Genomic DNA, 27,984 nt, shown 5'->3' with positions numbered 1-27,984 from the left:
ACCAGATTTATATCGGGTTTTTATGAGTGACAGCTGTCACACACTAAAAGACGCAAAATCTAGTTTTTACATCGCCATATTTTGAGAGCTATAATTTTTCCATATTTCGGCCGACAGAGTCATGTGATGGCTTGTTTTTTGCGGGACGAGTTGACATTTTTATTGGTACCATTTTTGGGTACGTGACATTTTTTGATCGCTTTCTATTCCGTGATAAGTGATAAGGCAGCATTATTCTTCGGGTCAGTACATTTACAGCGATACTAAACTTACTCTATATTTTTTTTTATGTTTTGGCGCTTTTACACAATAAAACAATTTTATAGAAAAAATATTTTTTTTGCATCTCTTTATTCTGAGAGCTATAACTTTTTTATTTTTCGGCTGATGGAGCTGTATGGTGGCTTTTTTTTGTGGAACATGACGTTTTTAGCGGTACCATTTTTATTTCTATTTTGCTTTTTGATCGCATTTTTTTTCCACTTTTTGTTTGGCGATATGATGAAAAAGCATAGTTTTTTGCTCCTTTTTTTATTTATTTTTATTACGCTGTGCACAGAAGGAGTTAATTAGTGTGACCGTTTTATAGATCGGGATGTTTCGGACGCGGCGATACCAAATATGTGTACTTTTTTTGTTTTTACATAAATATACGGATTTATTGGTTTAATATTTTATTTATTTATTTTCATTTATTTTGTGATTTTTTTTAACAGTTTGAAAACATTTTTTAGACTTTTTTTTTTAACATTTTTACTTAGTCCTGTATGGGACATTAATTTTTATTTTTCTAATCACTGTTCTCATGCAATGCAATAGACATGTATTGCATTACATGAGAACTTTGCTGATGATTTCACAGTCAGTGTCTCCTGCTAGACTTCAGCTGCAGGCTGAGCCTAGCAGGACACTGTACATGGCAGACCCGGAGGCGGTCATGTGACCTCCAGCTGCCATGACAACGGCAGGTCCTGTCAGACATCAGGGGGCCATCGGAGAGGTAAGTGGACGACCCCCTCTCCTCTCACTATCCTCTAAATGCCGCAATCACTATAGATCACGGCATATAGAAGATAGCAAAGGGTGAACATCATTGGGACCTGATCCAATCAGGTCCCGATGATGCCCATGCCAGATCTTTCGCTCTGCACCACACCCACAGCACTTGCAGGACCCTGGGGGTCCTGAGGGCTGCGGGACCACCGACCGTTTATAAACGTCGGCGCTGCACATAGCCAGGCAGCGCCGACGTTTATGCACAGTGGGCGGTCAGGAAGCGGTTAAATAGCCCAATCATGAGATTGACACCTGCGCAGTAATCATATGATTGCCATAGAGTTGCATTTTTTATAACTCCCTCCTCCTAGCACCCACCCTATATAACACGGAGAAATAGTACATCCCAAGATTGTAATGGCGTTCAATGACAGGACATGAATTTTAGGGTAATTCTGTCCTCCCAGGTGTGTGCTCAAATCATCCGGCTCCAGGCAAAGTTATTTTTATTGTCAGCTATAATTAACCACACAAGCTGTACGAGCTGACATCAGCAATCAAAGGGGGAAGCTCTGGGTTTTATAACACCGTGCTCCTAAGAAAAAAAGTTGAAGGGCTGTGGCCAAAGATATATAGCTATATACTGTATATACGCAAGAAAATGAGGTGTAGGCCCTAAAAGTAATCTGGACTACATAAAGGCCAATATACATACACTAATAATTCAGCTGGTGCAATCAAAAATGTACATGGCGTCTATGAGATGGAAATCGGCCTGAAGAAGACGCGTCGCCCACTGTAAACCAAAGCTTATGCCCACATTTATTCTAAGGGCCTCAATCCATCCATCGCACCTTATAAATCCAAGGTAAGTATCATTTCAGGGGGGTAAGAGTTACGGTAATTTACCTTAACCCTTTAAGGACCTGGAAATTTTTCATTTTTTGCGCTTTTTGGGTTTTTTTCTCCCCTTCTTCCAAGGGCCATAATTTTTTTATTTTTCTGCCGATATTACCGTACGAGGGCGTGTTTTTTTTCTGGGATAATTTGTACTTTAAAATGCAAAGTGCTGTGGAATATGTTGATGCTATAGAAATAAAAATGATTATTATTATTATTACTTTTGAATTACATCATCTATTTTACCATGCAATGTTCTTTAAAATGGAAAAAACATTTCCAAGTGCAATGAAAAAGTGCAATTATTTTTTCAGTTCTGTTTTTATGGCGTTCATTTTACGGTAAAAGTCCTCTGGCAATATCATTCTCCGGGTCAGTAGGATTACTGTGATACTAAACTTGCTATTTATTTTAATTAAAGTCATAAAAAAAAATAGGAAATTTTTTAAAAAAAAAGAATCGCTTGTGTCACCATTTTCCATCCTTTAAATTTTTTGATAAATGGAGTTAAGTGAGGATCCTTTTTTTTTTGTGATAACCTGACACTTTTATTGATACCATTTTGGGGCAGATACAGCATTGTGATCTTCTCTTATTGAATTTATTTGCAGAGTAAACAACAGCCGGAAAAAAAAAATCTGGCTTTTCTATTTTTTTATCTCTTTACATTTTTTATTGATCAGGTTAATTGATTTTATATTTTGATAGATCGTACTTTTACAGATATGAGAATTCCAAATATGTTTAATTTTTATTTTTTCAATATCTTTATTTTTAAAGGTAGGGTTGAGTGAAATTTAAGAAGTGATTTTACAAAAAAAAAATTGTAGATTTTTTTTTTTGCAACATTTTTTTTCACTTTATTTTTTAGTTCCCTTTGGAGACTTGAACCTGCAATCGTCCGGTAATGAAATACAGATGTAGGAAAAATCACAGTCTCCTTTACATGCCAATCACAGAGTGGTCTTCATAGGAGAATGTTAATTGCAGGCACGGAGGTTTTCAGCAGACTCCCAGAAGCCATGGCAACCCATTGCCTCCCGATATCATGTCATGGGGAGCCAACGGATGCATTGAACTGACTGACCCCTGGGCCGCATGCTGCAAATGCCTCTGTTAGAGATTGACAGCGGCATGTAGGAGGTTAATAACAACAGAGGGCAAAACTTGGCTATTATAGGCAGATGATGGCTCAATAACGCAGCCATCATCTGCCAGGAATGGTGCAGGCTCAGCTTCTGAGCCTGCTCCATAAACCTACTTCTGACGAGCGTTAAACATCTTCAGCGCTTATCTTTAAGGGCTTAGTAACTCTAACTAAATATCCAGTTATGAAAGTAGTTCCCCTTTAAGGCCACGGCCCCACTATCAGTATTTGGTCAGTATTCGCTCTGTATTTTTTCTCAGGAGTGGGAGCCAATACAGGACTGCATTCTCATCCCCCATCTGCTTAGGATTGGACTCCACAGGTCTCTGTCTTCCGACTACACATGTCACTGATAATAAATTATGAAGAATTTCTTAGGGCTAAAGTAAAAAAAAATAAATCACAATTTACAGTTAAAAATATTTTCCATGTTAACACTGAGTCTTTTCCTAATCTTTTCTGTCTATCTAGGGGCAGCTATGAGTAAAACGCATAGTCATGTGTGGTATTTATGGACGCAAGTAAATCACACGGAGGCATCTTGTAACCTCATGGACGAAAAAATGGCTTTTGTCGTAACTGCAAAAAACCTGATGCAAGGAATTCTGGGAAATCTAACTAAATTAGATCAAATCCTAATCTCATTCCTTGGATATCTGTCATTAGGTTCTCTAGGGCTATAATTTTCCTACATTAGTGTAAGTCCCCTCCCAAAGGGCTAAAAAAAGTGAAACCCGCCCTGGGTGCCAATTTGTGATGCCCAGAAGGGTTGACACTCCCTTTCCCACATGTTACTTTGAAGTGAGATTCTTTACTTTGATACTTTGCAGAATTTGCTTCCTGGTCCAGGAGGCAAATTTATCTTGGACCATGAAGAAAGGATTTTATGTCAACAAACGCTGTACGATAGGGAGAGAATGGTAATTTTGCCCAAAACAATTTACCAAAATTTTCATGAAACCAATAGCTGTCCAAGATCCATGACACCAAACCATGGAAAAAAAATTCCAAGTGTGGTGAAATGGTTAAAAAAATCTGTAATTCCGAGATAGTCTTTAAGGTTTTATTTTTACTGCATTACTTGTGCATTTAAAATAATTTGACTAAGATTCTCCTCATCAGTATGGTGATGCCAAACTTTAATATTTTTTTTAATACTATAACAGCTTAAAAAAATTGGAATTTAAAAAAAAATTGGATTTGTGCCACCATTTTCCGAGAACCATATTTTTTTTTATTTTCCATTAAAGGATTTCTTTTTCTTGTGGCAAACTGGTGTTTTCATTTCTACCATTTTGGGGTACATATTATGTTTTGATTGACTTTTATTGCATTTTTTATAGCAGGTACAATGACGAAAAGCAATTTTGGCAATTTTATTTATTTTTCCCTATGAAGTTTACTAAAAGGGTTATATGTTTTTATATTTTGATAGATAAGATTTTTACAGACACCGCAAATTCAAATGTGTATGTTTTTTTCTTTATTTTTCTTTAGTTGTAAATAGGAAAAAAGTTTTTTTTTGTAATATTTTTAAAAAATGTTCACTTCTTTTTTTTCAGTTGAATTTGCGAACATCTGATCGCTTGTACTATACATGGCAATACTTCAGAACCTCATAAAATGAGCAAATACCCTGTAGTAAGTAAATAAATAGTAATAGTACATGTAAATAACATGGGGCACTTAGTTAACAGTCAGGCACTGTCCTGCTCTGCCCTTATTTACAGTATTTTGACATCTGCTGACATGCTGAGGTGAACCACAAGAGTTAGGTACTGTCCCGATGGGTTCACCTTGTCGTGGTGGGATGGCTTTTATGTTTTTTTGATCAAAACAATGTTAACTTAAGTACCCTATGTTATTTACATGTATGATTACTATTTGTTTTATTTACTTACTACTGTGTATTTGCTCATTTTGTTTTTAGCTAAGGTTCTGCTTGTTAAATGTCCACAGTGTGAATACACACCTATGAATTGCACTTATACCAACATATGCTCCAGCTCAATTTTTTTAGGTTTTGATCTATTGATGTATAAAGTAAAAATCAATCTCCTTTGATGCTCAGCTCGTAGCTGGATATCATAGGAAAAACAACATGACAGGCATGGGGGGTCTTTAGTAGGCCCCTGGCCATGTGAACTCATCGGTTCCCTGCAATCAGGGGGTGATGAGTGCCCAAATGTATGCCCAAGTCGGAATGTGGCTCTTAAATGTCATTGTCAATGATTGACAGCAGCATTTGAGAGGTTGCCAGCAGTGATTGGCAGTAGCGCTGTTTGCTGCTGTTAAAGACAGATGCCAGCTATGCAATATAATCAGCATCTGCCCTGTGTGGAGCAGGCTCAGCTCTTGAGCCTGCTCCAAACACATTGAAATGCTCCATTAAATAATAGTAGATCATGGAGCATTATGGGGATCAAACTGACCAAACCAACTTCAGTTCGAGCCAATTTTTTCTCTAGCTTATTTTTCACGTGTACTATTGGTTTATTACATAAAAAAATGATACAATGGCTATTCTTTAACTATATATTTTTTAGCTTTAATCTAGTTTTTATTTTTTTTAATATATTATATAATATATATGCTTAATAATATATATATAAATATATAATTTTATATATATATATATATAATAAATATGATGTATCATAATTATATATATATAATTATATAATATATATTTATATAGTTATATATATTATAAAGTATATGTGTCTGTGTGTATATATAATATTTTTTATTTTTTTTATTTTAGTTTTAGTTTTCAACCCATCACCCTGAAATCCAGTTTTCACAAATCAATCTTTCTTCTTGACTTTTTTTTAAAAAAAATTCTCATTGTGCCAAAACAAGTTGACAAGTTAGCCAATAATGTATTTTTCTTTCATTTCTATGCAAATCCACTGCTTAATCTCCCAGTATTTTTTTTTGTAGCAGATCTAATCAATCGCCTGTTATTTGTTCAATAAAAAAAGTCACTGTAAAAAAAAAAAGTTTTTCTTTTTTCACATACCCACTTGTCTTTGATATTCATGGACAGTCCTTAAACCCTTTTTTTTACCATTAGTCATGGACAGACCAAGACATAAGCCAGGCATTGCTGTGTCTATGGCCAACTTAATGGTGATGAGACTCAGAGATGAGTTCTAGAGTCAAAAAAGAAGGTAAGAGATAAAGAGAATGAACACCTGTAAAGACAAGATGTGCTTGATAAGTTATGATGCAATCACCTGGGGCAAAGGTTTGTACTGTTGACCTCTGATCCCTTCCCCCTGACCTCTCCAGTTTAACAGATTAACCCCAGAGTGTCAGCGGCCAAGAAGACATCGGTTCTCAGAGGTCAAATATCAAAAGCAGTTTTTAAAAACCCTCACTCTGAAACTATAAAACACAAGCCATAAATCACACGATCATTTTCCATGGGTGCACATGTTTAGACAATGACTCCATATATCACGTAGATTTTCGCGTTTTCCACTTAATTAATTTTAACCGTTATTCAATAAATCATTTTTAATTACAAATTTTATGAAATTTCAAAATGACAAATTATCATTTGTATCAACATTTGGAGAGATGTCTGTTTTGAGGTTGTTTTGGGGGAAGGATCAGTAAGGTCCATGGTAAAGAAGCTGAAAATGGAGTCAGTAAGAGAAGTGAGAACATTCCAAGGCAAAAATTACTTGTTTCTTTTGGTTTTATTTTTATTTTCTTTTACAAGAATTGATACTGTTGTAATATGAAACATTTTTGCCCCGAAACTGAACAATCGTTAACATACTAATATCTATAGTAGGATGTTTAGCATTTTAGACTTCCAAGTTTTTCTGCTTAATTTGATTTTAGCTGAAAAAATTTGTGTTGGGCTCATTCAAACCAGTATTTTACATGTACGAAAAAAAATGGACAGATTATTATTCTGATCAGTGTTTTATCAGAGTGCGGTCCGAGTGTCATCAGTTTTTCTTGTAAGTGGAGAAAAAAAAAAAGTTTCTCCAACTTCTCCTGACAGTGCGTGAAAAACTGACCACACTCGGATGTCATCTGAGTGCGGTCTGATTTTTTTCCCGGACCCATAGACTTGCATTGGCGATTTTGATCTGGCGCCTAGATCAAAATTAATCAGGTCTCCAATACTTTCCTGGGAACACTCAGTCCGAAGAAAAATCAGACATGTGTGAACGAGCCCTTACTCGTCCAACAGAGACACAAGTGAATATTAAATTGGAAATATCATGGATACCATATAGATGGGCAGCGCAGCGATATCCAGTTGGCAGATAGTCACGTGATTTTGAGATATACAAAAAAAAAAAGAGTGGTTGTTGCCCCTGGGAATGTGACAATAGCTCCTGGCTTATTTTGATTGCAAGTCATCCCGAGTCACATCCAGTTCAGCTGAGTTATTTTCAGTTTGTTCTTGTTCTTGTGGGTTACTTACTGTAAATAGAAAAAAACAAAAAAACAACAAAAAAAAAACGAGATCAAACAGAAGTTTTAGCTTTTTTACTTTGTTTACCTTTTTCTTACTTTTTCTTTTTAGCTTTCAATATTTTTCTTTTACCATTTGATCATTAACAATAGAGAAACATTCCATTACAGAAATAATAAAATAATAATTTCTTTTGGAATTTGAGTTACTATATTTAGGTTGGTTTTCACCAATACACAATTATTGATAGATTTTTTTTATTTATTTATCAATTTACTTTTTTTTTTCTTTCCTGCTCTTTTTTTCCTTCTTTCTGATTTTCTTTCTCTTCTTTCTTTTCTCTCTTTTTTTTATTTCTTTCCTTCTTTTGTCTTTCTCTTTCTTTCCTCTCTTTTTCTTTCTTTTTTCTCTTTCTTTCATTCTATCTTTCCATCTTTCCTTCCTTCTTTCTTTTTCTTTCCTTGTTTTCATCTTTCTTTCTTTTCTGTTTTTCTTTCTTTCTTTCCTTCTTTCTTTCTCTATCTTTCCTCTCTTTTTCTTTATTTTTTTTCTTTCTTTCTTTCATTCTATCTTTCCTTTTTTTCTCTCTTTTTCTTTCCTTCTTTTCATCTTTCTTTTTCTGTTTTTCTTTCTTTCTCTTTCATTCTTTCCTTCTTTCTTTCTCTTCTTTCTCTTCTTTCACTCTTTCTTTCCTTCTTTATTTTTTTCCTTCTTTCTTTCTTTTATTATTATTTTTTTTCTGATGTTTAAAGTAATTGAGTAAACCCACAATGTTTCTTGGCCCGTCCTAGTCCTAGAAAAACTACAAAAACCTATTAGAGAAATTATTGGTTACTAACAGGATTGTTTTTTTACAGTTTAACTCCCAAACTGGACGCTGGGTGTTGAAAGCGTACATTCCATTCTGTCAGCTAACTTGGGGGCTAATTCACCTGGGCTGTCCATCACAAAGTGATGTCACGCTGCATCTTTGTACACAAACAATGGTTTTTCCTTTGTTGTCTTAAGTAATTTTAGTTTAGACACTTATCAACAGATTAATCACATAAAAGAGCTCTGGATATTGGCATGTAAATGACCGTCCACCTCAAAAGAAAACCTTCATTAACATAGAAATGTTGAGGTTTTGTTTTCTCTACCTGTTCTTTTAAAGAAAAAAAACCCCATAGTGTAGCAGGTCCGGCTTCTTGGTGGTATTGTGCGGCCAAACTGGATTTCAAGGTAATTCTGCTTCAATATTTTGGCAACTTTTGTAGGGATTAAAAAAGCTTGTACAATATTACACTACAAAAAAGCAAAAAAAAATATATTTACCCAAACGATCTATAAAGATCTTTTGGGAATTTGCACAAACCAAACACATTTAGTGAATTCTAATGTAGTATTTTAACCCCAATTTTTTTTACTTTCTTGTAAGAGCTATAACTTTTTATTTTTCCATCAACATAGCTGAAGGAGGGCTTGTTTTTTATTTTGCCGGTCGATTTGTAGTCTTGTATGGCACCTTTCATTATACCCTATAAGTGATGTGAAATTGTGAAAGAAACGCAATTCCGTTTGTTTTGTTTTTTTTTGGGGGGGGGGGATTTTTACGGTTTTCATTGTGATGTCGAAATGACCCGTCAACGTGACTTTCCCACTTGAATACAATTACAGAGATACCAGAGTTGTATTTAAAAAAAAAAATTATATTTAAGTGGTGATTAAAAATTTTGGAAATTTAAAAAAAAAATGTTGTTTATGATGACATTTTTTGAGAACCATAACTTTTATTTATTTCTTTTTTCTGTCAATTAAGCTGTGTGAAGGCTTGTTTTTTTGTGTGGCGAGTGACGTTTTTATTGATTCCATTTTGGGCTATGCTCAATCGTTTTGATCTCCTTTTCTTTTCATGTTTAGGAGGCGTGGAGACCAAAAAAGTGTAATTCCGGCGTTTCAATTTTTTTTACTTTTTACAGTGTTTGCTGCATGGGTAACTTTTATTTTTTGATAGCTCAAATTGTTACGGATGCAGCGATTTCAAACATGTTTATTTTTATTTTTAAACTGGGAACAGAAAGATGAATCGGATTTTTACATTTTTAACTTTAAAAATTGTTTTCACCTTTTTTTATTCTTTAATTTACTTTTTAGTCCCCTTAGGGGGCTTACACCGGTTATCATTTTACTGCTTGGCCTACATACGACAATGTTAGTGTATTGCACTATATAGTCAAAATAACATACCTATAAAGACCAGGCACATTGGAGGACCAACTTTGCAGTGATGGGGGCCTTCAGGAGACTCCTTGCTGACATGACAACCTATGGCCATTTAACTACCACTGTTGTTCGTTGACAACTGCATTTAAATGATTAAACAGCAGTTATCAGAGCTAACCGATCGCAGCTGTTACAGGTAGATACCAGCTGTGTAACACAGCCAACATCTTTCAGGTAAGGGGCAGGCTCATTTACAATTTAAAGGTTAAAAGTTACTATCCTTATAAAACAATCCCTATAGAACAATGGCAGAAACATATATTGATTAAACAAAGCCCCAATATGTATTTAGATTTTTTTTTTTCAAAATGTAGAAAAAATAATGTACTTTGTAATTATGATGTAGTACGATATAGTTAGTTTCCTAGAATGTATACAAAAGTGAACAAAAATATTCTTCCCCTACAGGATAGATAAATGTTTAATAGGTCGGTCCTGTTTGCATCCTGTTTCAATCTGTTTAGAATTGAATGTATTTGAGATTTACGGTATATGGACAAATCTGACATTTTTTTTCCTCATACCTAATTTTTTTTTCTTTTACATATATAAAAAAATGGATGTTCTTGGGGAATAAAAATGATAGCTTAAAGTCTTCAGACCACATAAAAAAATAATAAATAAAAGGAATAATACTCAGGTCCCATTTCATCACTCCTGGGGTCCCGACTCCCAACTAGTCTGTGTTTACTGGTACCTAAAAAAGCCAGGGATTGGCGGAGTGGCTATTTCCAGTGTTTCAACAATGGGACTAGGAGCCACAGACCAATGGAAATTGGGAAAGAAAAATGTGAATCTAAGTCTACAAATGGTGTTTTTTTTTTTTTTACACTTTTCTTTGTCAATTGTCCAAATTGCAAAAACGACACCAAAACATATCATGTAAACAGCGCCCATATAAACCTTAATTCCATAGTATAGCCTTATAACAACCTATAAAATAATCAACAATAATTGGATGCAGCTGATCATTTTCAAATTTTTTTTTACAGTTTTATTTTTTGTTCGTAATGGCTTTCTCCTCGATCTCGAGCCATGGCGACTTGATGGATGAACGATCTGAAGGAAGATCGATCTTGTGCAAGTCTAGTTAGGTCCACCAGGGTCTACTCCACCATTATCATGATAGTATCAAGCCATCGGGTTACTAGTCTTCCTCTTCGCCTTGTTCCTTCTATTTAGTTTTAGATTTATTTTTTTGGGAGGTGGGGGTGGAAGACTTACAAATATTTGAGGCATGAAAACAGTTAACAAGCGTCTTGTCCTGTTGGAAGTTGAATTGTTATGAGTCAGGGCCCCCGATTGTTCTTGAAGTGAAGAAATTTACCTTTGGTTATGACCTGTGCTCTGACAATAGAGAATGGCGGTGGGTATGCTCCAAGATCTGTTTGTTATGCATTGCTTGGGGGACGGTTGAGTTGTTTCTGGCCCCTAGTCACCACGTAAGGCTACATTTCCCTGACAGCAAGGGAAGACTTGAGACATCCCAGTGACTCCAAACGTCTCAAGCATTCACCAACGTGTGGCTACCTGCACTGATACCTTTGTTGACAAACAGACTCGTTACCCAATCTCCGCTCATCAAGGTTACACCCAGCCGCAAGTCTATTAAATTAAATGATTGGAAACATGGAAATACGCCAACATTAGAAATGGTAATAAAGTTATTTTTATGAGATTACAGGGCAGCATTTAGTGATTTCATGTCAACATTGTACATTCCCTCCCCCCACCGTAGATTATAATTTATATTATTCTGGAAATTAACATGAATTTTAAATCTAAGAATAAAAAAAAAATAAAGTATAACATAAATATATGCAGTTGAAAAATCTAAAAAAAATATCCTAAAAGAACCCACTAACTCTAATCTATTCATTTAAACGCAAGTAAAAACTAAGAAAATATATCATAAAATATGTAGTTGAAAAATATAAAAAAGTATTCTAAAAATAAACACTAACCCTAATTTATACATTTAAACGCAAATAAAATATCATAAAAATATGTAGTTGAAAAATCTAAAAAAGTCCTAAAATATAAAAACTAACCCTAATTTATACATTTAAACACAAATAAAAATGAATAAAATATATCATAAAACTATAAATATATGCAATAAACAAAAATCCTAAAAAAACACATTAAACCTAATCCATACATTTAAACACAAATGAAAACTAAGTTTATAAAAAAAACAAGAAGATGTTTTGTAATAAAATGCAAAAAATATATATTACAAAAATGTATAAAAATATAAATGATAAATATTGCAGCGTAATATATAGCGTAAAATATAGACATAATTATGAAAGTGAAAAGAAAATTGGCTTTCAATTGCGTTCATTCATTTCTAGCTAAAGGCCAAGTACAAGTCAAAAAAAAAAAAAAGTTTACAAGTTTTAAGCAAACTTTTAAGCTTGTGAGTTCTTTACCTAGAGCCATAATACTGGAAAGGTGTGAAGCCGAGAAATGGCAGCCTCTGGTTGAACTCTGAAATAAAGCAGGCGTGGATCTTCTTGTTTTCGACTTTTGTGAAATACCACTTTTTTTTTTTATTAATCCAAAACTCATAGATGACGATCAACGTTCAAAGCTCTAAGTAATACCTGGAGGAGAGGTTTTCCTGGCTTCCAGCAAAGTGTATGGTATATTCTTCTAATCCTCTTCTTTTATTCTTCGCAGAAGAACTTTCTGATCATTGTATAGGAGGATGACGATGGTGATGTTGTTTATTATTATTATTATTATTGTTGTTATTATTATCATTAATTCCATTTTATTATTTAGCTTTTTATTATTTATGTTTATGCATTGTTAGCCTTCATATTTTATATACTATGTGATTATTTATATATATATATATTTTTATATATATATATATATATATATATATATATATTTTTTTTTATATATTCGTAATATTTCTATGTTACTCTTACCATTGGTATTAGCAATTTAATATGAATGCAATATCAATGTATTATATTCTTTAATTTGCTTTCCTATTTTTCTTAATACTATTGGTTCATTTTAATAATCTCCAATATACATATAATTACTTTTGATTGCAATCATTTTTTTTTACCGTAAGAAACCTATAATGTGCCTTAAATAAAAACTTTATTATAAATATGACTCCAGGTGTAAAAGGTCAAGAGAGGAGGGGGGATACGTTTCTCACAATAAATAAATAAAAAAATGTAAAAAATATGTAAGATAACATTTTTACTGTTGTCAATTTATCTTGCCTTTGCGAGCAGGATGACACATTTATTACCCTGCCCACAAGGAATTTCTACGAAAAAAATTACAGGTAAAATGATCTACTTACTGGCAGCTAATTATACCGTTCTCTCATGAATTTAAATTCTGTGAATTGTTTCAGATTTTTGTTTGCTGATTTATTCTACATACATATTCTTTTTCTTTTTTATATTTCCTTTTTTATTTAAATTTTTCTCTTTAACTTAGTCCAATTAACATCAGGATCCCAGAGTGTGTATGTATATGTGTGTGTGTATATATATATATATATATATATATATATATAATTTGTACTGGAGATTTAAAAAAAAAAAGATAAGTTAAAGAGAGAAATTTAAATAAAAAAGTAAGTAAAAGAAAAAGAATATGTATGTAGAATAAATTAGCAAACAATATACAGTATATATAAATACAGTATATATTATAATAATAATTTATATTTTTATAGCGCCAACATATTCCGCAGCACTGTACAATTTTAGGGGGGACTTATACAGACAATACAGAATAAGCATATCACATAATGAAAGGAGTGAGGGCCCTGCTCGCAAGGTTACAGTCTATGAGGAAATATATATAATATATAAAAATCTTATATATATATATAATATATATATAAAATCAGTTTTTCTAACCATCTGATTTTGGATTTGTACGCAAGAGGGTTTGGTGATAACCTTGGGGTGGAGGGCTTCGTGCCCATTTTTGCATGGAAAGTGCTGCTCTTTCATTCGTTCTATGTCAGGGGTGCCAAGTGGGTGTTGGGTCCTATGGTAGGGGTGCCAACATGACACTCTGCCTTGGTATTAGGCTATAGCACCATACTGAATCTACATCCCAAATATAATTTTTGAGTTTCTGTTGTATTTTTATGTTGTTTTTTTTGCAGTGTTTAGACTTTTTATGCAGGTAGACTTGTTTTATATCTGATGCAAATTTGGTAAAATTGACAGGAAAATGTGTCAAACATCACATTCAAAATAAGGTAAAATCTGCACATGTCAATAAAGCCTTACTGTCAAAATATTGTCATCGTTCTTATCTGAAAATATCCTGAGTCTGCAGTTTGTTTTTTCCGTTTTTTTTTAATATTTTGTTCTGCTTGTTAAAATAATAAAAAAAAATAAAGAAATATTTTGCTTCTTGCAAATCAGCCCTCAAGCAACCATAATTACAGCATTTTTCTACAACAGTTTTTTTTTCTTCCTAATTTCTGTAGTATGCCATCGCTGCTAATAATGGTAATTTGTTTTCTTTCTTTGGGGTTTTTTTTTGCTGACAGCCAGGTGCTACAAATTATCAAAAGTTATGTCACCTGAGTAACTGTATGTAAACTTCAAGCAAAACACTGGAGCTGGCCTGCAGGACGGGTTACATTCCTGAATCCGGAGAGATATAAAGCAGAAATATGTCTGCCCGCGGGACTTCTGTGATATATTCATGTTATGTTCATGCCAATGACTCTCACAGTCCTGTGTGTAAAAAATATATATATATATATTAATAAAAAAATAAAGTGGGGTTGCATCCATCACGGCCCAAGGGATTGCACCTGTTTAGTGCCACAACCAATGCATTCTGTCCGATGAACATAAATAACAGCCACCACTCCCTGTTATTGGCCATGTCAGTAGAGGTGGGTTGAGATGTGGATTCACCGTAAAGTTCCTCAATGGATAATTTTCCATTGCAGGTTTATTACTGTAAATTTCAGGTCCTGAGTAAATATCAATCATAAAAAACATGGATCTCATAACGATCCCAACATAAGAGGTGTCCCATAGCTAAGTCATTATGGAGTCATGTCACCATCCCAGAACCTTGGTGTACCCAACTAATAATGGAGAAAAGGAGCCAAGTGCATATTTACCAGGCCTAAACCCATCATCTTGTGGGGCCCTCAGTAGCTGCTTGGTTCTTGTACAATCTTAGATATTATTTTTTGGTGGAAACCTTTTGGAAATATCTTGTTGCTACTCTAGATGTATATTTAAGGAACATCTTGTAGATATTTCTTCAGAGCTGATGCAATATGGACCATAGATACCAAAACTACTGAGGCTGTAGTATTAGAAATATTTCCACTAAACCCAAATGCCCCTCTGCCACGCAAGAGGCCAGCAAGTGGCACATGGTATGTTTTGAGCTTTGATACAGATTTTCCTTTCAAGGTCCAGGAACCTTACGTTCTGTCTCTTGTGGCCATCTGATGGAAACTTGCTCCACTGGATAGAGAAATTTTTGCAATCATACCCCCTATGTCAACACAAAAAAAATGGCTGAGAAATTCCCAACCCAATATTTAACCCTTCTATTAGAACAGACATGTATCACTTAATTGGGATATATTTTCCATCTCTAATCACATTTTATTAAATTGTGCTAAAGACCATTGCTCAAAATAAAGGACTAACCTTTGGATTCAGTCTCAAGGAAATTGGATCTGACCGTATTTGGCCACCACAGGAGCTTTATACCAAAGATTCTGATACCTAAATTTTGTAAAAAAAAAAATCTAAATATATTAGTGGGTGCCATGTACACCTAAGACCAAAGGTGATCTCACTGTTTTTTAGCTTTACCATGCAAGCCTCAGATTTCCTGCAGCCTGTGAAAGACATTGTAGACACCATCCACAATAATCAACAAGCCAGTGGTGGCCCTGATAATTGGCCAGGACTTTTAAGACCCCCCATACACACTAGACTAATGTTGTTCAAACCCATTATATTGCATGGCTCAGTTGACAGCCTAATGTGTATGAAGCCTCCTTACTCTGCCGTGACAGATTATGTCAGAGGACAGAAGGATCCAGCATGTCCATTTTTGGATGGCCGATCCTTTTGGTCGAAACTAGATAAGCAACCGCCAGAGGAGTAGATGGGGGAGGAACACAGGAGTAGATGGGGGAGGAACACAGGAGTAGATGGGGGAGGAACACAGGAGTAGATGGGGAGGAGCACAGGAGTAGATGGGGGAGGAACACAGGAGTAGATGGGGGAGGAACACAGGAGTAGATGGGGGAGGAACACAGGAGTAGATGGGGGAGGAACACAGGAGTAGATGGGGGAGGAACACAGGAGTAGATGGGGGAGGAACACAGGAGTAGATGGGGAGGAACAAAGGAGTAGATGGGGGAGGAACACAGGAGTAGATGGGGGAGGAACACAGGAGTAGATGGGGGAGGAACACAGGAGTAGATGGGGAGGAACACAGGAGTAGATGGGGGAGGAACACAGGAGTAGATGGGGAGGAACACAGGAGTAGATGGGGGAGGAACACAGGAGTAGATGCGGAGGAACAAAGGAGTAGTTGGAGGGAGGAACACAGGAATAGTTGGGGAGGAACAAAGGAGTAGTTGGGGGGAACAAAGGAGTAGTTGGGTATACTAATAGATCATAGACTGAACATGAGTCAACAGTGTGATGCAGCAGCAAAAAAGGCAAATACAATTCTGGGATGTATTAACAGAAGCATACAGTCTAGATCACGTGAAGTCATTATCGGTCTTTACTCCTCTTTGGTCAGACCTCATCTGGAATACTGTGTACAGTTTTGGGCACCACATTTTAAAAAAGACATAGACAAACTGGAGCAAGTTCAGAGAAGAGCGACCAGAATGGTGACTGGTCTGTAAACCATGTCCTATGAGGAACGGTTGCAGGATTTGGGAATGTTTAGCTTGCAAAAAAGAAGACTGAGAGGAGACTTAATATTGGTCTACAAATATGTCAAGGGCTGTCACATTGTAGGATCATCTTTATTCTCATTTGCACAAGGAAAGACTAGAAGCAATGGGATGAAACTAAATGGGAGGAGACACAGATTAGATATTAGAAAAAACTTTTTGACAGTTAGGGTGATTAATGAGTGGAACAGGCTGCCACGAGAGGTGGTGAGTTCCCCTTCAATGGACGTCTTCAAACAGAGGCTGGACAGACATCTGTCTGAGATGATTTAGTGGATCCTGCTTTGAGCAGGGGGTTGGACCAGATGACCCAGGAGGTCCCTTCCAACTCTACCATTCTATGATTCTATGATTCTAGGATCACAGGAATAGATGGGGGGGACACAGAAGTAGTTGGGGGGGGGGGACACAGGAGTAGTTGGAGGGACAAAGGAGTAGTTGGGGGAGGAGCACAGGAGTAGTCAAGGGAAGATAGCAGTTGGCTGAACGATCAGCCGAACCATCTTACAGCCGACACCTATTTATTGTGTATGGGGCCCCTTAAAAGTCTGAGCCCATCTTTATCTTTCATTTGCATATGGCTCAAATTAAGTTATCTTCCAAAGAACTTTTTATAAAGTATGTGGTACTACATTTGACTACTAGATAAACCTTTAGAAAGCATCTTGACAAGATGCATACTGTCATAGGGGTAACTCCTTGTTCACAGGTTCCCATTAAAACAACAGTTCCATCAAGTATTATCAGGTCACTAATTCATTGTGTGAGAGTAGCTTCAGATAAGTTGAACCTTAAAGAGCAAACATTTGGATTTTTGTTAAAATTCTAATTTTTGTGGGAAAAGTGTAGGAAAAAAAAATCAGAGAATGTAATAAATTCAGGATTTCCATAGAAATACAATCTGCCAGGGATAACGTTCACTACTGAGCAGTGAAAGTGAAGTAAATGTAACAGAATACTGTAATTACTAATGGAATAGATTTTACATAAAATGTGGAATTTTAGACGCTACTGATATATTTAGCTGCGCTGCTCCAGGCAAGGTTTATCCAGTGATCTGTAAAGCAGCGTTATTAATGTTATCTAATCTACCCCACCCACAGCTACCATTAAGACACCCAGACAAACTTCTCAACTTTGTCACTTTACAGCAAGGACTTCATGGCCCCCAAGATATCGAAAGGTTCAAATGTTTCCAAGTATTTGTAGAAAATAAAATGTTTTATAATTGCAAAAAAAATATATATTAAAATTAAATATACTACTACTAATAAAAATAATAGTTATAGTAATATGATGGATTTTACATGTTTATTTTATTTATTTACAGGTTTCATTATATTCAATTAGATTTCTGTATAACACTTTTGAACTGTCAAAAGTTCCCAAATTTGTATTTGATTTATCTATTTGTTACCAGACAAAATAACTATTGGTTGAGAAATTAAAAAATAAATAAATAAATGTCTGATTTAGGTAACTTTTGTGCCTGTGGCAGGTTGTCATTCAGACTTGCCCGACTAATGATAATGCTAAAGTTCTCTCTAGAAGGTTTTCTTGCAATTTAAAAAATAAATAAAAAAAATATTATATATATATATATATATATATATATATATATATATATATATATATATATATATATGTGTGTATGTATGTGTGGGTGTGTATGTATATATATATGTGTGTGTGTGTGTGTATATATATATATATATATATATATATATATATATATATGCCATTGATTCTACGGCGCTTTATATAAAATTATAGTCACAAATAAAGGCCACAGCAGCGCTAAGTTGCTTACTGAAATCCGTTTTTGCTTGCCTAATGTAAAAAGATGTATATCCAGTATTGCATAATAAAGATGCCATTAGGTGGCGCTGTTTTAATGCTCTCTGTGTGACTGTAATTGTATTTTTTTTTCGAGAAAATTTCAAAGTTGAAAGAAAAATTATTCATTTAAAAAAGTTGATACAAAATAAAAAATTTGGTCTTGACATTTGATATATTTAGTGAGGTTTGAAATACTGCTTTCTCCCGACCTGAGCGAACTCCTTTATAGACTTCATAGGCATAAACGAAGCACAGAGTTCAGGTCAGGAGCCCCGGTTGGCTGGGCCAGGTCTTCCGATCAGAGCACGGTCTGTTTTCTTGGATGTTTGTAACCGGCCTAAACATAACTATTGTTTGTAAATGAGCTACTTCAACTTCAATATATCTTTCAAATTTTCTATCCCTTTAAATCAAATAAATGATCAGATTTTCCATGAGAAAATCCATCTAAAACAGATTTTCCCATTACTGAGATAGGAGATGACAGCTGGTGCTTTTAAAATTCTATGGAGGGGAGGAGCTAGAGATAGACACAGACATTCTACTGTAAGTTCCATAGAACTTTATGAGCACCAACTGTCATCTCCTATCTCGGTAATGGGAAAGTAAAGTCTGTATTTACTAAAGACAGATTTTTCCTATGAATTGAGAATTTTGAAAATGAAAGATCAGTCCAGGAGGAGAAAGAAAGAAGTTTCTCTAATAATATATGTTACAAAGCTGCTTATTTCCATTTATAATATCGATTTATGAAAATAAAACTACAAAACTAAAACAACGATTATTTTATAACTCCACATTTTGATCTAAATGAATTGACTAAGATTAAACAACACATAAAAATGCCTTAAATGGGGTGATGCCAGTATTTCAAAACTGGTTAAATGTACGAAATCAAAAAAACAGTGTTTTTTTTCAAAATAAATAATCCTTTCAGTTTTTGAATTTCCTTGCAAAAAATGAAATCGCAGCCACAGAGAGCATTAAAACAGCGCCACCTAATGGTAACTTTATTATGTAACACTGGATATATATTTAAATACATTATTGCAAACCAATTAGCGCTGCTTTCAACCTGTATTTTCTACCTTAATTTTTTTAGATTTTTTTTTTATTAATAAAAATGAAAATTTCTAGCACATTCTAGGGCAAATGTTTGTAAAATTACGATGTAGATGAGTCTGAAAGAAAAGCGGCTTTAAACACAAAATGACAGCAAAAATGAAAAAAAAAATTGTAAATCGTTTTGCTAAATTTTTTATATTGGATAATTCTGCATTGGTCAAATCAGATTTTTTTGATACCATATATAACGTATTGGTAGGAGCATTACTGGCTCTATGGGCGGCAATATTTTAGTTTTTTTATGGCGGTTTTTAGATACTTTTTTTGAGCCATAATCAGAGGTTGATTTAAAAGGAATGGGAATTTAAAGAAAAAAAAAATCTCCTTCCTGTTGGATCCTCTTTCTGGCTTTGGCTCGAAAAACTGCATCAAAACCTGCGTGTGTGTTTTCAGCCTACAGCTAATATTAAACTAAGCCGTCACTGACAACGAGTTATTGATGAAGCCAAGAACAATGAATAAGGTTTTAAATAAAATTTTGTCTTTGAAGTCCCCGTACTGTAATTCGTGGCTGCGGGGTGCACCCATTTTATTTCTCCACCATTTTTCTTTTCTTGTAATAATTCTTTGAAGGATAGAAATAATATGTAAAAGTAATATTAATAAGAGGGGAGACAGATCTCTGTGCGTGTTACTGTTTTCTGATGTCTCGCTTTCATGTTTCCAGTCTTATATAAGGTAACCAAGGTGAAAAATAAAATGTATCTGTTTTTTTTTCTTTGTTTTTTATACTTTTTTTACCATGTTTACCTGATTTCTAAAATTGATAATAATTGATATTTCAAGAAAATAAATCTACAAAATCCCCCAAAATAGAAAAACATATTCCAAGTGTATTGCATTTTTCTTTCGCATTGTTTTACTCTGTAAATATTGCTAAAAAATGAAAACAACACACAATACAACGCATCACAGAAAAAACCTTAAAAATATATATAAAGATGCAATCAATAGTTCCCTTCAAGGTACAAGTATTACCTTATTCAATATTATTTTGATTGAGAGCAATCAGAAGTTTGTATATGACATGTCCTTTTAAAATATCTTTAATACCCGTGTCCCTATGACAACACTTATTGACACACAAATAGGTCAGTGTTTTCATGGGGCCATATAGCAGCTAATCAGACTTTTTACTTTCTCACTTTTCCTGCAAGGATACAAGCTGAGTTCTGACGGTTTCTCATACATTACCAGGGTACAGGGACAGGTAGTGTTGTCATAGGGTAATGAGATGTGATTCTCTAAAGGTTACAATATATTCATGATCTGTGCTGTTTCTTTTATTGTCAGATCTGTTCTTGGTGTGACTTTCTGAATCCCTGTAGGCAGATGCTTGTTAAATATTGAACTTTTGGCGGTGGGTGACTGTGACTAGGTGGCATCTAGTGCAGGGGCAGACATACCATTGGTCCAAGCTGTGCAGCCGCACAGGGGCCCTAGAGGTAAGGGGGCCACTACCACCTCCAAAGCAGGTGCAATTGTGCATTATGATGAGATATTGGACTGCAAAGGGCCCGAATACTGTACTTGCACAGGGGCCTCTTCTGTCTGTGTCCGCTAGTGATCTAGTGAATGCAGACTACTGTGACTCCCTTTGTTTTCATTGGGAGCCATAGGACTCTGTCTATATTAAGCGCCATCTAGTGGTGTGTTGGAATATTAACATTTACAGAATTGGCTGTGTGCAATGTAGAGGGGGTACTAGAGCTCTATATTGGGGTGCCCTCATTCTTAGATAAGTACATTACCACCTTCCCGATGCAGGATGTACTCAGATGTGAGTGTATGGAGCAGGCTCAGGAGCTGAGCCCGCGGCACACACTAGGCAGATGCCGGTTAACAGCAGCGACCGGAGCTTTCTCTGATCCGTGGTGTTAAACCCCTTAAGTGCTGCTGACAATCTCTGACAGTGGCATTTAAGGCGAGTGATCCTGCCCAAGTACTCATAGGCCAATGGGTTGCCAGGACTGCCATGTTGGTGCTACTGTAAAGCCCAGTCATTGGGTGTCAAAGGAAACAGTAAGGTTCCCTATAAACTGCCAAACTGAGTTATGGCAGAATAAAGATCTATCGATTGCAGGTTTAGGTTCCCCATGGGGACTAAATATAAATTAAAAAAAAATATATATATATATATATATATATATATATATATATATATATTTCTTTTTTTAATTTTATTTATTTTACTCATTTATATGGCGCCATTAATTCCATAGTGCTTTACTGACAATACCATATATCTAAGCCTATCCATATATATATACGTTCTGAAACTATGAAAATAATAATAGAAAAACCTTTTGAATTACCCCTATTCCATATTTGAAAATTAATACATAAAGAAAACATAATACGCATTGCTGTATCCATAAAAATGTAATCTATAAAAATGGAAACTCATCTAACATGCACGGAAAAAGCCATAAAGAAAGAAAATAACCAACAGAATTGCCATTTTTCGGTCATTACTCAACCCAACAAAAAATGGAACAAGCGACATTTAAAATATATTTTCTCTAAAATGGCCTAAATAAAATCATCAGTCCGTCAATAGGAAATGTAAAAAAGTTCTTTGTCAGAGAGAACAGCGATGCGATAACATTTTTGTTTGACAAAATTCTGACATTTTTTCACCAGTTAAATAAGAAAAAACGTTACCAGTTTGGCATGGCTGTAATCGTACTGCCGGGGAACAATCATGACACCGGGTCATTTTTATTACATAATATAAAGACTTAGATTTTTTCCCAGGACATTATATGGTAATAAAAATGGTGTCATCTAAACTACATCTTCTCCTACAGAAAACAAGCCCTCTTATGCTGTATAGACAGGGAAAAAAAAAAAAAGTTACGCCTTTTGGAAAAAGGGAAGGAAAAACGCAACCGCGAAAACTAAAATTAGCTAAGGCGTGAATGGGTTAAAGATTGATGAGGGGCTTATGTATAAAAAAAAATAAATAATAAATAATTTTTTAAAACCTATTTTCCAGGTATTTCCAGCAGTGCGGACTTGTGCGGTCTGTGAAAGGAGCGCAGTTATTTTTCTAATTGCAGGTTACATTGAGAAGGCGGAGAAAAAAAACTGAACATAAAATGATAATAATGAGTTACACAAACAAGTTTAAGTGTTACTGTGAAGATAAACACGGCTGCTGACAATGGAGCCCCCCGGGGCCGACAACTCCACCATCCGAGGTGATGATGGGAGAAGAGCTCCGCGGAGAGGAACAGAGGACGAGCTGCTCCCAAACAATGGCGCAACCAACACCAGGGCTGAACCTATGAGACGGGCGCACACTGCTGCCAATAGTGGAAAAGAGCCACAGAAACCTACAGAGCTGCTGTATCTAAGACTGGCCAGTGTCTGCTCCATGTATCTAAGCCTATTCCGTGTCATACTGTCTGCTGATCCATGTATCTAAGCCTATCCTGTGCCATAATTACTGCTGATCCATGTATCTAAGCCTATCCTGTCATACTGGTCTGCTTATCAATGTATCTAAGCCTATCATGTGTTATACTTCCTGCTGATCCATGTATCTAAGCCTATCCTGTCATACTGTTTGCTGATCAATGTATCTAAGCCTATCCTGTGTCATGCTTTCTGCTGATCCATGTATCTAAGCCTATCCTGTTATACTTCCTGCTGATCCATGTATCTAAGCCTATCTTGTCATACTTTCTACTGATCCATGTATCTAAGCTTATCTTGTCATACTTTCTACTGATCCATGTATCTAAGCCTGTCTAGTGTGATACACAGTCTGCGATTCAGCAGACAGTAATACGGTCTGCTGATCCATGTATCTAAGCCTATCCTGTGTCATTACTTTCTGCTGATCCATGTATCTAAGCCTATTCTATGTCATACCTTCTGCGGATCCCTGTATCTAAGCCTATGCTGTTATACTTACTGCTGATCCATGTATCTAAACCTATCCTGTGCAACACTTTCTGCTCATCTGTGTATCTAAACCTATTATGTGAGATACTTTCTTCTGACCCAGTGTATGTAATCCTAATAATTGATCCTGTCTTCAGAGCTCAGGTATCTAAGACCAAGTGCACACTGTGTTTTTGCATTTAGCGGTACATATAGGCTGGGAATCGCTCCTGGGATGTACGTTACCGTTCCTACAGGCCCCCATTCACTGCAGACCTATATGGTGTACTTTGGCCCTCCATCTGGTCAGTGTACATTTCATACCGATTATTTAACCCCTTAAAGGGTTGTTCCCATCTTCATAAAGGAATATTGTCAGATAGTGCTAGTAAACATGAGCAATTTTGCAATTTACTGCTGATCAAATTTTTCATCCGTTCTTGAGATATTAACATTTTTCTCTTTTGTTTACAGCTCGACCACCGCTGCTATAGAGCAGAACATGCACAGTGCTTACAAGCTCTTTTCTATTGCGCTTGTAAGCACTGTTTTGGAGCTGGTAAGGATCTCCTGAGCGCACTGTTTACCTCCCAATCCTGGGCAGGGCTTAAAAGCTTGACAGCAGCAGTGGTTGGTCTCCTAGGCAACTAGCTGTGAATAAAAATGTTAATATCTCAAGAACAGCTGCAAATTTTAATAAGCAGTAAATTGCAACATAGTCTTTTTTTTTTTTTTACTAGAACCATCCAATAATATCCATCTATGAAGATGGGATTAACCCTTTAAGGCAAGAATAACGTAACTGTCCATCATGGTGATTGCACAGGGCACAGCGTCTGGTCACCTCGGAATACCGGTGGCAATTGATAGCCGGGCTTCTACTATAACAGCCAGAATACGTGGTGAAATCTCTTCTGGCCCTTTAATGTCTTAGATGCCGCAGTCAGCAGCAATTGCAGCATCTACGCGGTTAAACAGAGGGAGAAAAATGTATATTTTTGTGCATTCCGCTCCTCCCAAAAAATAGAATAAAAAGTAATCAAAAAAATTGTATATTCCCCAAAATGGAACCAACAAAAGGATGGGGATGGAAAGTCAGTGTTATTCTGCAAAACCAGATAGAGACAAAATAAACGGCATCGCTATAATCATAGTGCTCTGTAGTACAGGTGCATCTCACTAAATTAGAATATCATCAAAAAGTTAATTTATTTCAGTTCTTCAATACAAAAAGTGAAACTCATATTATATAGAGTCATTACAAACAGAGTGATCTATTTCAAGTGTTTATTTCTGTTAATGTTGATGATTATGGCTTACAGCCAATGAAAACACAATCGTCATTATCTCAGTAAATTAGAATTATTAACAAAAAAACACCTGCAAAGGCTTCCATTTAAAAAGGTCCCTTAGTCTGTTTCAGTAGGCTCCACCAGCATGGGGAAGACTGCTGACTTGACAGATGTCCAGAAGGCAGTCATTGACACACTCCTCAAGGTCCCAGAGTTCCAATTTTCATTTGGAAATCAAGGTCCCATAGTCTGGAGGAAGAGTGGAGAGGCCACAATCCAAGCTGCTTGAGGTCTAGTGTGAAGTTTCCACAATCAGTGATGGTTTGGGGAGCCATGTCATCTGCTGGTGTAGGTCCACTGTGTTTTATCAAGACCAAAGTCAGCGCAGCCGTCTACCAGGAAATTTTAGAGCACTTCATGCTTCCCTCTGCCGACAAGCTTTTTGGAGATGGAAATGTTCTCCAGCAGGACTTGGCACCTGTCCACACTGCCAAAAGTACCAATACCTGGTTTACACACAACAGTATCACTGTGCTCGATTGGCCAGAAAACTCGCCTGACCTTAAACCCATAGAGAATCTATGGGATATTGTCAAGAGGAAGATGAGAGACACCAGACCCAACAATGCAGACGAGCTGAAGGCTACTATCAAAGCAACCTGGGCTTCCATAACACCTCAGCAGTGCCACAGGCTGATCGCCTCCATGCCACGCCGCATTGATGCAGTAATTGATGCAAAAGGAGCCCCGGCCAAGTATTGAGGGCATTTACTGAACATACATTTCAGTAGGCCAACATTTCAGATTTTAAAAACATTTTTCAAGCTGTTATAAAGTATTCTAATTTACTGAGATAATGACTTTTGTGTTTTCATTGGCTGTAAGCCATAATCATCAACATTAACAGAAATAAACACATGAAATAGATCACTCTGTTTGTAATGACTCTATATAATATATGAGCTTCACTTTCTGTATTAAAGAACTGAAATAAATTAACTTTTTGATGATATTCTAATTTAGTGAGAAGCACCTGTATAAGGGTAACACATTGTCTATACGGCACAAAAACCCTCGCACAATTTAACTTTTTTTTTATGAAAAAAATAAATAAAAATGGGCATGAATATACAGTACAGACCAAAAGTTTGGACACACCTCATTTAAAGATTTTTCTATATTTTCATGACTATGAAAATTGTACATTCACACTGAAGGCATCAAAACTATGAATTAACACACGTGGAATTATATATTTAGCAGTGATTTCCTAGCAGCTATTTTACCATGAAGGCCTGCTGCACAAAGTCTCCTCTTAACAGTTGTTGTAGAGATGTGTCTGCTGCTAGAACTCTGTGTGGCATTGACCTGGTCTCTAATCTGAGCTGCTGTTAACCTGCGATTTCTGAGGCTGGTGACTCGGATAAACTTATCCTCAGAAGCAGAGGTGACTCTTGGTCTTCCTTTCCTGGGGCGGTCCTTATGTGAGCCAGTTTCTTTGTAGCGCTTGATGGTTTTTGCAACTGCACTTGGGGACACTTTCAAAGTTTGCCCAATTTTTCGGACTGACTGACTGACCTTCATTTCTGAAAGTAATGATGGCCACTCGTTTTTCTTTACTTAGAATTTGTATTATGGTAGGAAAAAAGCAGCTAACAGTCTGTTCAGTAGGACTATCAGCTGTGTATCCACCAGACTTCGGCACAACACAACTGATGGTCCCAACCCCATTTATAAGGCAAGAAATCCCACTTATTAAACCTGACAGGGCACACCTGTGAAGTGAAAACCATTTCCGGTGACTACCTCTTGAAGCTCATCAAGAGAATGGCAAGAGTGTACAAAGCAGTCATCAAAGCAAAAGGTGGCTACTTTGAAGAACCTAGAATATAAGACATATTTTCAGTTGTTTCACACTTTTTTGTTAAGTATATAATTCCACATGTGTTAATTCATAGTTTTGATGTCTTCAGTGTGAATGTACAATTTTCCTAGTCATGAAAATACAGAAAACTCTTTAAATGAGAAGGTGTGTCCAAAAGTACTGTATTATATATATTTTTTACAATGGGCCCCTACAACCAGTGCCAGGCGCACACCTCCTGAACGTATAGCCCCAACATTAGCTTGAAACGCATGTAGTCATCACTTTCTGCTGGACTGTGTATCTAAGCTTAGTTCGTGTGATACGGTCTACAACACCGTTGTATCTAGGTCTATATAACAGCAGCTCAGGGTAAAAGCAATAAACCCAGGTCAGGACCCTGATTGCAGTCCCATATGGAGGCTGCCAGCTATAGGGACACTGTCATACATGAAGCTTGAGCCCTACAAATACAGCTGCTGCAGAACTTCTCGAGGTCTCATTTTCTTTAGCAACGTCCTGACCCAGATCACCTGTGAGTGAGTCAGTCAGTCGTCTGCACCTTGTTGCATAAAGCCCTGAGTAATACCTCATAAGACGGCGGAAGGAATGGCCGCTGCTCAGACGTCTCCTTGAGTCAGTGGCTTCTGGAGACAGTTCCTGTGTGTTGTGTCAATAATGATTCCAGTCATTGGATGAATCATCTGCAGCCGATAATGGGAAATTATGTAGAAATAAATAACGCATATGCCGGGTGTTTGTGTTGTCAGCGATGCAATAAGGTCAGATGAGTGGGGAAAAAAAACAAACAAACTGGAAAGCAGCGTTCCCCATAAGTGCCAGATAATGAGGGCACAGGGAGGGGGGGGGGGGGCGGCTACCAATATATGGCATTATGCTGCCATCCAGTGGTTATAGGAGGAAGTGCTGGGACTCGCATCTCACTGCAGCTTTCAGGACATGCTAGGCGTTGTAGTTTTTCAATAGGAGTACCAGGGTGTTATAGATTCTACCATTAGGGGTGTAAACATTTTTTTTCTTTTATCGACTCAAAGATTAGAGTGTGACTAACAATGAACACACAGCTTTCTATCCCCATCATCAATGGCATCAGGGCATAGATATATGATGGAGTTTAGCTTTTCTCCTGGTATGCACTCACTGCCCGCATCTGTTAAGCATGCTGGGAGGTGCAGTGCTGCACCAGCGGGAGTTCAGGTAATAACCAATGCAGACACGAATATAGAAGAAAGCTGTTCCAAAGGAAACATC

At 36.2% G+C, this 27,984-nt stretch overlaps 1 long non-coding RNA gene across 1 annotated transcript; it reads right to left on the bottom strand.

Annotated features, from left to right (window-relative positions):
* Positions 1-6,749: 6,749 nt before the first annotated feature.
* LOC141270923 (uncharacterized) lies at positions 6,750-27,564 on the bottom strand. Its single transcript, XR_012321769.1, has 3 exons — positions 27,302-27,564; positions 14,329-14,485; positions 6,750-7,492 (listed from the first exon to the last, which is right to left on the bottom strand). It is a non-coding gene; the product is annotated as an uncharacterized lncRNA (long non-coding RNA).
* Between the last annotated feature and the right edge of the window lie 420 nt (positions 27,565-27,984).

Source organism: Phyllobates terribilis, unplaced genomic scaffold (genome assembly GCF_046119375.1).
Source record: "Phyllobates terribilis strain yellow unplaced genomic scaffold, ASM4611937v1 Scaffold_5__5_contigs__length_657084704, whole genome shotgun sequence".
In the NCBI taxonomy this organism is placed as follows: Eukaryota; Metazoa; Chordata; class Amphibia; order Anura; family Dendrobatidae; genus Phyllobates; species Phyllobates terribilis.
This window is presented reverse-complemented; position numbering and strand designations above follow the sequence as displayed.